The sequence below is a fragment of the Ovis canadensis genome, chromosome 1 (genome assembly GCF_042477335.2).
Source record: "Ovis canadensis isolate MfBH-ARS-UI-01 breed Bighorn chromosome 1, ARS-UI_OviCan_v2, whole genome shotgun sequence".
Classification (NCBI taxonomy): Eukaryota; Metazoa; Chordata; class Mammalia; order Artiodactyla; family Bovidae; genus Ovis; species Ovis canadensis.
In genome coordinates, this window is record NC_091245.1 from 2,564,042 (window position 1) to 2,576,044 (window position 12,003).

General features: G+C 56.8%; 1 long non-coding RNA gene across 1 annotated transcript; it reads left to right on the plus strand.

Annotated features, from left to right (window-relative positions):
- Positions 1–5,219: 5,219 nt before the first annotated feature.
- LOC138414725 (uncharacterized) lies at positions 5,220–8,123 on the plus strand. Its single transcript, XR_011246952.1, has 2 exons — positions 5,220–6,256; positions 7,088–8,123. It is a non-coding gene; the product is annotated as an uncharacterized lncRNA (long non-coding RNA).
- The last annotated feature ends 3,880 nt before the right edge of the window (positions 8,124–12,003 follow it).

Consider the following 12,003-nt stretch of genomic DNA (forward strand, 5'->3'; position numbering starts at 1 on the left):
TCAGTCCCTGGGTTGGGAAGGTCCCCTGGAGAAGGAAATGGCAACCCACTCCAGTATTCTTGCCTGAAGAATCCCATGGACAGAGGGGCCTGGCGGGCTATAGTCCATGGGGTCGCAAGAGTTGGACACGACTTAGTGAACTGAACAATGAAAACAAAGGAAGCCTCAGAAATTTTATTTTATAAAGACTGTTTGGGAGACATATTTTTAAAATTCCTTCAGTGAGGAAAAAAAAAAGAACTCTAGAAATATAATAAGTCTGAGTGGCAAATCACTTATTAAAGCAAGGACTAGACAAAACTTGAGATGAATACCCACATGCCTTGGAGGAGGGTCCAGGAGAGTCAGAGAAGACACAGATACTGACAAATTGAAGAACTGATCAGGAGAATAAGCAGGGCTTCCCTGGTGGCTCAGACGAGAAAGAATTTGTCTGCAATTCAGGAAACCCAGGTTCAATCCCCTGGATGGGAAGATCCCCTGGAGAAAGGAATGGCTACCCACTCCAGTGTTCTTGTCTGGAGAATTCCATGGACAGAGGAGCCTGGCGGATTACAGTCCATAGGGTCGCAGACAGTCGAATATGACTGAGTGACTAACACTTTCACTTCACTTTCAAGGAGAATAAGCATTATTATTAAAAAGCATAAGCAACTGGGAGTCTAAATTGACTATTATTATTGCTTATTCTTGTTAATTATTCTTCCCAATCCCTCTCCCCCAACCCGAAACCCTGTTACAAGTAAAGTGCTGATCAGTAGGGAACTGACTTCTGTAAACGATTCAAAGGAACGTATCTCTGAGGAGGTCCCGAGGCTTGGGTGAGGAGAGGCTGCCTGTAGCCTCAAGAAGAGGGCTTTCGTGGGCCACTGCGGCTCAGTCCCTGTGTGACAACTGGACCGCAAGGCAGCTGATGGAGGCGGAACCCTGGCTGTGCCCTGAAGCTCCCAGGACCGCTGGCTCCGAGCTGCAGACTGGTGCCAAGTCCTCCTGCTGGCAGGGGATGCAGGCTGAGCTGGCCTGGGCCTGAGATGCCAGCCAGGTCTGCACCATCTGACTTCCATTGAGTGTCTGGGAGGTGAGTGGCTGTGACAGCTCCAGATTGCCTGGACAATTAGGCAGCCCTGTCCTGAAGGGACCTAACAGGCTAATGGGGGACACAGCTGTGCAGACATATTTCAGACACACGCCATGGTTAAAAGCGCAGGTTTAGGTTTCAGGAAGACTCAGGATGAAGTCCCTGCCTCACCACTATGTAGCTCCAGGCAAACTCAGTTTTCTCCCTGGAACCTCAGCTTCCACACCTGTAAAACAGGGATGAAATCAACAGTACCAAGCGAGAAGAGCTCTCCTTAGGATCTGACCTGATGTACAGAAAGTGCTCGGCCCAGAACCTTCAGCTAGGAGGTTATTGCCTGGTTGCAACTTGTACATTCAAATAGTGATTCTTGAGAAAGAGGGAGCGTCTGTTGTGCACAGCTTTGAGAGCTGTATTCAGTCTATTTATTGCTGTGTAATTTACAGTCACCTAAATCTTCAGACAGCACCACCAACTCAATGGACATGAAACTGAGCAAACTGTGGGAGGCAGTGAAGGACAGGGGAGCCTGGCATGCTGCAGTCCACGGGGTGGAAGTCAGGACAGCAACATCTTTGCAGCAGGGGTGGCCCTGGAGGCGACCCAGCAGGGTAAGGGGAGGGGGCATGCAGGGCCTTGGGGTGGATGAGGATGTGACCTGCAGGATGGAGGTCAAGTTGGAGTGAGACAGAGCTGGCCCATCTGGCCTGGGGAGCCCAGAGCTTCTGAGAAGAGGGACTTCCAGCTTGAGCAGGGGCCTTGGGAGGGAACAGCCCTGCCCACAGCGGGGTGGGCAACATAGACCAGGGCCAGGACCAGTTCTCAGAGGGTTCAGGTACCACTGGGAAGCATGGAGGTGGCAGGGCCTTAAGCAGAGAAAGCCATGGCCTGGTGGTCTGAAGGCACGTGCTGGTGCAGACTTGAGGCTGGGAGATAGGAACCTGGTTGAGAAGACAGGCAGGCGGACCCGAGAGTGGCCGTGGCCCAGGAGGGGGCCATGTGGGTGGTCACGTTCCGTGATCAGCCTCGGCGGGAGGAGCGAGAGAGGAGAGATGCCTGAGGCCCGGGTGCTGCCCCGGGCGGCCCCTTCTGCCTCCTGGACCCAGAGCACCCTGGGTCTGCGGCACCCCTCTCACCGACGCCAGGACAAAGGGATGAGCCATCCACGAGGCGCACACCCGGGCTCGCCAATGCCTGCGAGCACTCCACATCTTATTATACAAGCGCCGAAGGGCCATTTGCATAGTTCTGACTTTTCATTGCTCAAAAATAGACAAGACTCTCTACCCAACAGTTGCTATAGATATGCGCTTACCAGTACTAGATGTTATTTTTGAAAATAATTGGCTTTATTGTGCTAGAAATAGTCACTGTACATATTATATGCATTTTTGAAGTTGGCTTGCTTTAACTTCCATGGACCCGATAAATAAAATTAATTCCGTGTCTCATGATGAACGAAGTTAATTTGTTAGGCAAGTAATTGAAAGGCTATTTTGTGCTTAATTGCCTAGCGCTCTTGCTAAGTGGTACCTCTGTCCCCACCCCCGGAGGCCCCGGAGGACGGAGCCCGAGGGTGACTGTGGGTATCACGTCTCCAGTCCCAAGGCAGTTAACTGGGCCCACAGGAGGCACGTGGCCACCCAGAGAGAGAGCCCAGAGAGGGCTGTGGGTCTGCATAGACGGGGCCTTTGATATGCTCTGTCCGCCCAGGGGGACACGGGAAAGCTGCCAGTTCTTTAGATTGGAAGTCTCAGCATGAAATGCTGGTGCAGCTGGCAGGGACACGGGTGTGGGGGCCACCCCAGGGAGGACACAGGGTGCCCAGGGGCCTAAGACTGGAGACGCTGGGCCACCGTGTGCACGCTAAGTTGTTTCGTCATGATCGACTCTCTGTGACCCCAGGGACTGCAGCCCACCAGGCGCCTCTGTCCATGGGATTTTCCAGAGAAGAATACTGGAGTGGGTTGCCATTTCCTCCTCCAAGGGACCTTCCTGACCTGGGAACTGAACCTTCATCTCTTTACATCTTCTGCACTGGCAGGCGGGGTCTTTGCCACAAGCACCACCTGGGAAGCCCTAGGTGACTCAGTCCACAAGCTGCCCTGTGGCCACACCTGTTGGAATGACAGGCCTGGTGTCAGGCCTGTGTGCTCTGATGGGGGTTTACTGGGACCCAAGCAGCCAGGCCAGAAGGGAGGAGGAGAACGCTGGGCCCAGTGGGATAGGACAGAGGCAGAGCACCTCCCCCACGAGCCCGGAAGCTGTGGGCCTCCAGGGGTGGCTGATTGGGCAGGAAGCACAGTAAGTGTCAGGGAGGCCAGGCGGTGGAATAGAGTCTGGTCCGTGATGCCAAGGTCCTCCCCACCCAGGAAGGGCCCAGAAGGGACTGTGGAGGTGGGAGCAGGTTCGCTGCACCCCTCATCCCGGATCTGGCTCTGTGAAGAGCAGCTCAGGGCCCGGCTCCGGGCTGCCCGTGCAGCACTGAAGCCTGGAGGTACAGGGGCAAGGGCTCCCTGGAGGAGGTGTAGGAATCTGGGACACCATTGCTCCCTGGTGTGGACAGGGAAAGAGCAGAGGGGCCCAGTGCATCCTGGGGGGATGAAAAGAGAGTGTGCTTGGGAGAGACTGGGGTCAGGAACCACCTGGTCCCCTGGGATGGGACCTGACAAGATGGCGGTGGGTGGAGTCTTTAGTGCCAAGCCTGGCCTTGTTGACAAGTAGCCCCATTAGAGCAAATATTTTCCCTTGGTGGACACATTCACCATGCAGCTAAGAGCTGCTTCCAGGTACAAATGCCAAAGAAAGGCAACTTTCCAAAGCTGCCGTCTTCAGAGAGGAAGGTCTTCTCCTGCCCAAGACAGGGAGGGGCAGGCTGGTCTGTGCCCACCAGCCCTGCCACGGCCCCTTCTCCTGTTTCTCTTCACTGGCTTCAGTGGGAGTCACCGCTTTATTGGTCAATAACTTCTGAAATTTTAGTTTTGTTAAAAAACAATCAGACAATTTTCTTCCCTGTGGGTGTGGGGAGGTATGTATATGTGTGTGTACACGAGGGGTGTGCAGAGGGGACACGCACGGGGGGGTGTTCGTGGCAGCAAGGAGTGCTGGAGCTGACGATGCCTCCTCTGAAGACGGCGGCTCCCCCGGGGGCGAAGCGGGGGACGTGCGGGAGGCGCAGGGGGCGCTCTGTGCCGCTGGCTCCTCCCGGGACACCGAGCCTGTGATCTGCATCTACTCAGCAGTCTCCAGACCCAGGAGCAGTTTTTGAATGAAACAGGCAAAACTTAATTGGAGATGACTGTTTCTAAAAGCTTCTTGCAGCAAGATGGCATTCCTCACGTCCCTGTGATTAAGGGACGGGCGACCTTGTTGGGGGGGGAGTCTCACACCTGGGTCGAAGGCTCATACAGCTGATCACTTGTCACTCTGCCTGCTGCTTGAGCCGGGCATCACAGTGAAGTCCACCCACAGGTCAAAGGACCACTGCCTGTCACGCCCTGGCCCCACCCACAGCATCCTCAGTAAATGCGTGAATGAATGAATGAGCACATGGAGCTCATGGGAAGCTCCCTGCCTGCACACGTTGCCCGGGCCAAGGCCCCCACCTTGCTCCTCCTTCTGGGGGAGCCACAGGCCCACGGGGGGTGCCCCGGCCCAGCAGCGGTTCTCACCCCTGCAAGCTTCAGGACTCAGAATTAGCAAGGACCCCAAGGACCCTTGGTGTGCAGTTATATCTATTGCTATTCACCTTACCTCAAAGTAACACTGAGAATTTTTAGAATATCTATTAATTCATCTAGAAATAATAACCCCACTACATGTTAACATATTTCTACGAATAAAATAGCATATTTCTGCTGCCAAAAATATATATATATATAGTGGGAAGAACGGCGTTGTTTTAACTTTTATGATTCTTTTCGACACCTGGTCTAGAGGAAAATACGCTGTTTCTCTGTCTGCTTCCAAGCTCCACCTGCTTTGAGGCGTCACGTTGGTTGAACCACATGAAGGCAGTCTGGCCTCACACAGGCATGTTGTTTGCAGACAGAGCTCTGGGTGGCTTTTCCAGGTAATCATGTGCATTCTGCTTTGATGCTACACCCAAATTTGAAGAGTGGCAATTTCTTTTTTTTAGTTTCTTTTAATTGGAGGATAATTAGTTTACAGTATTGTGATGGTGGCATCTGAAACCTTACCAGAGCTTAATGACGTGACCTCCATGTGCTCAGTTACGTTAAATTCAGGGCCAACCTCACCCCGAGTGGACCTTTTACCAAAGCTTGATTCGCCAGTGTGACAGTGGGCCACCATTTCTTAGAAATAGTGGAAGCCATTTCTTCACTGAGTTACGCAGATTTGCTGAACGTTGAAACATTTCCTCATACAACGTTTAGCAAATCACATTAATTAATATCACCATCAATTCATCAGAATAGTGCTGGGGACCAGTCAAGCTCATGGTGCAGACAGAAGCTTTCCAAAATCCTACCTTTCATCGCTGAGAGTGGGGAGGACGGCCCAGGTCACCTCTCGTGCGTGTCTCTGCAGGTCACGTATTTGGAACTGACAAGGGTCCCTCGGCAGCACCACTGACAGAGACCTCCGGCCGTCTGCCCTCCCTGGAAGCCCCTCCCGCAGAGGACCCGCGTCCCGCTGCAGAGCTGCCCCTGAGTCCAGCCCTCGCCGGCTGGGCCCCGCGTGCCCCCTCCAGCTGCGTGGAGCCCAGTGCGCGCTCCTGGAATCTGAAGAGAGCGTCACCCTCACAGCCGAGCAGAGTGGGCACGTTTGTTCCCGCAGGAGCTGATGCTTTGTTTTTAGAAAACATCTGACAGTTTGATTTTGAAAAATTCTGAGAATGAAATGCTCCAAAACATGTTCTAAGAAATGACTGCAAGCACAGGGACATTTCGCGGCGTCTGGCGCGCACCGCCGCGCGAGTGAAGAAGGGATCCCCGCGGCTGGGCCGGGGCGCGTGGCCCGGGGTGGCCCGCGCGGAGCGGGCGCCTGCGCCCCGGGAGGCCGAGGCCGGGGCTCTTCCCTTCTGTCTGCCTGGTGCACCTCTGCTGGGAAAGACCCACGGACACACACGGCGTGTCTGGCCTGCAGGTGGGCCTGGGCGATGCTGTCTGTCACCCGCCAGCGTCCTCCTCAGGACAGCTTCCCCGCGAGCGGGAGGTAAGGAAGGCCCCCGGCCACCCACTTGCATGCCCGCTACCCGCCCCCCGCCCAGCCCTCCCTCCCCTCAGCGGCCCCCCTGCAGGTGCCGAGGTCCCAGAACACGACCTCGTCTGCTGGCTTGTAGATGGCCGGAGAAACTTGAGTCCCTCCGCCTCCCAGTGGTCCCACAGCCCCATCAGTCAGCCTGGACCCCTTCATACCTGTGGCCACCTGTGAGTGGCTGGAGGGGTGATGGGGGCTCAGGGGTCTTCCCAGGCCACTCCTTTCAGGAAGAGGCCCATCTAGAAAGTTCCTCCATGTCAGAGCATGCACTTCAGCAAGCGTTGCCTCTCCCCAGAGTGCACGAGAGGCTGAGGTGGACGTTTGAAGGGCAGCTTCAGGCAAAGCAATGCCCCCAGGACTCCAAGGCCCTGGTGTCGGGCGGGAAATGGCACGCGGCTTTGCCATCTGCTGCCTGACGCCTGGTCTACTCCACAGGCCATCGAAGAGCTTGGGAGGTGGGGCTCCCCCATCCTAGGAAGCCCTGATTTCCCCCAGGCATGGAAAGGTCAAAGTGCAAGTCATCTGTGCCCCAAAATCAGGAAACTTGAGACGCCGCTAATGAGAGATGAGGGTTTCTGCTTTGTCCCATCCGAGCTGCTGAGGAGCTTCAGACTTTCTGAGCCGCCGTGCTTAGCAAGATCCTCTCTGTTCTGAGGAGTGTGTGTGGTTATTTGTGCAGATGTGTGACCAGGTGTGTGTGTGTGTGAGCACGTGTGTGAATGTGTGTGCGTGCGTGGAAGGCTGGAGCACAGCGACTCTGACCCATCTTGCCTTCTCCACCTACAGGGTTTAAAGACATTACTTAAGCACACGGCCTGTGTCGACGTGCAGCTGTGGGCAGGGTGTGCACTCTGACACCTCGTGATCAGACTTTTCCTGGGCCAGGAAACCACCTCGGTCCCACAGCCTTCCAGGGGCCTCTTCCCGGACAGGTTTGGTGCAAAGAGACTTCAACTCAACAGACACCCAAGGGCTGGAAAACACCCAAGCCCGTGGGTTCCCCGGGCACTCTCACTGGAACCCACAAATGCTTCCCCCTGTCTGTTTCTCCTGATGGGCAGGGTGACGTGAGGGCCCAGGGTCCGAGGGACGAGAACACACAGCTCCGCCCGCCTCCCTCACTGCCCACCGGCCCTGCAGGGGCCGTGCCCAGAGCAGCCCCAGAGCTGAGCACGTCTTCTTCGGAAGCACATGTGAAAACAGAGATACCCGACTGGGCTTGGCTGCCAGCGATGCCCGGGAAGCAGGCCCATTTCCCACAGAGAGGATAACAGTGATCCTGCTAACAGGGTGGGAGGAGGACCGTTTGGGCCTTAACAACCCGGCAACAATGCAGTTATTTTTTTAAGATGAAGGGTCCTGAGCAGGAACTGACAGTGCTGTTTTTGGAACCTACAAGCTATTTTTACTGTCCCCAAAAGGAGATGGAGATTCTCTCTCTCAACAAATGCTGCATCTCTGTTTCCACGGGCCTCTGTGGATGGATGGTTGGCTTTAAATTCATTTTTCTGCACTCCCCAAGACCAGACCCATGGGGAGGAGTAGCCTCCTTGGCCACAGTCAGGGAATACAGAGGATCAGGTTGGTACCCCTGGCTCCTGCACTCCTCAGCACGCCACGCTGACTTCCCCATCTGCGCAGTGGGAACCCCAGCGAGAACCTGCTGGAAGGTCGCAGCAGGAACTCACTGGGACAGACGCCGCCGCCTTAGCGGTACAGGCTCCCTGGAGCTGGGTCCAGCGCCTGCCTGCTGATATGGACTGCTGGCCACTGTCACAAAAAATGGACTTCTAAAGTTATTAGTAAAATTCTCTTGATGTCAGCTTTTTTCTTCCACCTGTAAACTCACCTTGTGTCTTTCCGTGGCTCACGCTGCAGCTCAGCTCACCAGCCCCCAGAGATGTCAACCGCCAACCGAAATGGCGGCCTGGAGAAGCCCCCACTGGGCATCACTCACTGCTTCCAAGTGTGGGGACCATAGTGAGGAAAAGGACCTCTCTGTGACAGAAGAGGCCCTGGTGAGCTGGAGGGGGTTTGTGTAGGACACAAGCCATCGGATGACATGCACCCCTTGGGCTGCTTGCCTCCTGCCTCTCTGCTGCCCAGAACTAGGGGGGACCACACTCATTGGTGGACGCCCCAAACCTGGGGTGGGGGCAGCATGTGCACACGGAGCTGAAGCCTCAGGGGAGCCGTGGAATCGCCCCACCTCCCGTGTGATTAGGAGCAGGGTGCAGGGGGTTGTGTGTGTGTGTGCGTGTGTGTGCGTGTGTGTATCTGTGCACACGGGGGGAGCATGTGGGGGCACATGCATGCATCTGTGCACGTGTGTGCGTGTGTGTGCGTGTGTGTATCTGTGCACACGGGGGGAGCATGTGGGGGGCACATGCATGCATCTGTGCACGTGTGTGCGTGTGTGTGCGTGTGTGTGTCTGTGCACACGGGGGGAGCATGTGGGGGGCACATGCATGCATCTGTGCACGTGTGTGCGTGTGTGTGCGTGTGTGTGCGTGTGTGTGCGTGTGTGTGCGTGTGTGTGCGTGTGTGTGTCTGTGCACACGGGGGGAGCATGTGGGGGCACATGCATGCATCTGTGCACATGCGTGTGTGTGTGTGGCAGGGCCTGGCTTTGGTGGGAAGGGGAGAATGACTTCAAACACACACCAAAGATGCCTCCTCCAACAGTTGGGCGCGTCCAAGCCGGGCCAGAGAACGGAACAGATGGAGCCAAGACAGGCCGTCTCCATGCAGGGTGGGCCGGGCTTCAGGGCACGGTCCTGTCGACCCAGGGCGCCGCTCTCCTGGCGGGAGCAGAGCCTCACTGGGAGAGCTGCTTGGCTGTCCTTCAAAGAAAGACTTTTCCCACCCCAGGCAAGCCTGGGAACCGAGGGAGGAAAGGAGTGGGGAGCAAGAGGGAGGGACCCAACCACAGAATCCTGTTAGAGAGAGAAAATAGGCAGGGCGGGGCCGGACGAAGCCAGCACCTGGCCACCCGGAGCCCCAGGCTTGGTACTGGGTGGGCAGAGACCAACCAGCAGTGTGGTTCCTGTCCTAGAAGTTCCTCCAGCCCTACCCCAATCACAGCAGCCTAGCATGGTGCAGACTGTGGCCTGTACTGCACACCCACGTGTCCCGGGGAGGCAGGTCTGGGAGGAAGGAGGGGGTCTCGGGGGGCCACGGAGGGGAGACGTGCAGAAATGTTGGTGGGGATGGAGAAGAAGGCGCTGGAGCCCTGAAGGAGGCTCATCTGACCTGCTGAGTTCAGTTCACACCACAGAGAGGAAACGGGGTAAAAAGCAGACTGAGGTTCACGCTGGACCCTTTGCTTCCTGAGGGCCCTCAAGAAACTGGAGAATCTTACGTCCATATCAGAGAATTGAAATGCTTGGCTTCCTTAGCCCTCATCTGATGCCATCTGCTTGTGAAGCATAAACCACAGATCAAAACACGGTGATTATCCCTCATTCCACGGCTCCCCCCTGACGTCTTGGGGTAATTGCATCGGCTCGGGTTGAAATCTCCCTGTCCTGCACGCCCAGGGCACAGTGTGTCTTCGAAAGCTTGGTCTGCATGTTTGCTGGGATTGAAGCCCCAGGACACCACGTGGAGGCACTTGGAGCAGAGAGTGGAGAAGGGCTGAGTGTGCCCGGGCCTGCTGGAGGCACGCGGGCCCCCACGCCCAGCCCCCGGCTCTGGCCTCGCTGCCGCCAGCCTCTGCGTCCACTGCTGGGCTCTGGGTGAGGGAACCCACCTGACTCATGCTTCGAGTGGACAGAGAAGCAGCAGGCGCAGGCATCCATGTTAGGAGCCCCAGCCAACGATGGTAGGCGAGATGCAGACACGTGAACATCTGGGCGGCTTTCTCTCCATACTGCCTCCTGCAGGACCACCCAAGGGGCACCTGCCTCCTGCCTGCGAATTTCCTGGGTGGGCAGCTCTGCAGATGGGAGAGTCTCCCCAGGGTCCGCTCCAGGTCAGGGGGCAGTCTTGCATCTGTCGGAAGAAGCAGAAATCACGTCCAGTGGAGACAGAGGAGCTGTCCGCCCAGCAGTGGGGGCGCGGCCAGTAGGGAAGCGTGGGAAGTGGGGCAGGGGCGACCGGAGGCAGACCCCCGCATCACAGGGGTTGGCCCAGGTGGGGCTGTACCCAGCCTCCGGGGCGCGGCAGGGATTCCTGAGGACTTGCAGGATGCTGCCGGGGAGGAGAGGGAAGAGTCGGGAAAAGAACCTTGAGTCATGTGGGGCCTCGGCAGTCGTGGGAGGGAAGGGGTTCAGGGGAAGAGACTGGGGGACGAAAGTCTCGGCAGGTCTGAACAGGATCCTGGGGCGGGGGACGGGGTGCTGCGGTGGGGCGCGGTAGGGCTTGACGTCAGGCCTCCTGGCGGGACTCCCACAGAGATGGCCCAGAAAGGTGAGGTCAGACTGGGTGGTATTTTCGGTGAATGGTTAGCTGGCCCAGATCCAGACAGGAGGAGAGATGAGAAGGACGCTGGGAGCACCGAAGTGGCTTTAAGACTCTGGCCGGGGCCAGAACTTCCAGAGGGAAGAAGGCAGTGGTGTCTGGATGGAGAACCAAAAAGGTCTGGAGAGAAAGAGAAGGAAGAAGGAGAAGGAAGAGCCAGGTGTGGGGAGAAGGTCAGCCCCCAAAGCGAGGTTTGCATAAAAAAAAGAATAATGACAATAAAAAGATAAGATGCTTCCCAGGTGGCTCAGGGATAAAGAATCCGCCTGCCAGTGCAGGAGATGCAGGAGATAGGAGTTCGATCCCTGGGTGGGAAGACCCCCTAGAGGAGGAAATGGCAACCCACTCCAGTATTCTTGCAGGGAGAATCCCATGGATGGAGGAGCCTGGCGGGCTACAGTCCATGGGGTCGCAAAGAGTCAGACACGGCTGAGCGAGCACAATCAAGAAGCAGTCAACTAAATGCAGAGGCTGAGGACAGATGGAGACAGTGAGGCAGAGGGCAGGCTGCAGGTGAGAGTCTGGTGCCCAGGGATGAGCAAAAAGCGTGAGGGCGAGAGTGGGCAGGAGCCCCGCGAGGCATTACGCACGGGCAGAAGGGACAGGGCGGCTGGAGCTAGGACGGCCCATCAGCGCTGCCCCTCCCTGGCCTGTGTCCAGCCCGTATCCCCCTGCCTCGAGCCGATGCTGGTGCAGAGGGTCTGGTGGTTCCGGGCGCCTGCTCCAGCACACCCACCGCTGGGCCGACAGCCCTCCCCTGGAGGAGACCCGGGCTGGCATCCCCTTGTCCATCACGCTCTGCAAACAAGCCCTCCTTCCAGAGAACCCCACTCGCGCCCCTGAACAGGCACCGCAGCGGCTGTCTGGGCCCGGCCACAAAGGTGTGGAAAGAGGTCTTTCTCCACTGGAAGTGACTCAGTCCAGTCGATGGCCCTTTACTGAGAACACCAGGGCTTCCGCACACTGTACATCCCGCCGTGGGGCAGAGAGACAGGCTGGGTTAGAGGGAGACACAGGCTGGGTTAGAAGGAGACCGAGGCTGGGTTAGAAGCCTGGAAGGCAGTACATGGTGTAGAGAACGTGGCCCCCGGAATCAGACCACCTGAAGCCCCAGAGAGGAGCCCACGTCCAGCCTACAGAGCTGTGACTCTGGGCAGCTTGCTCAGCCCCTGCCTCCGTCTCCTCAAATATCAAGGGTGAATAATCAGGGTTCTTCTTCTCAGGGTTGAGGACGATCAGGC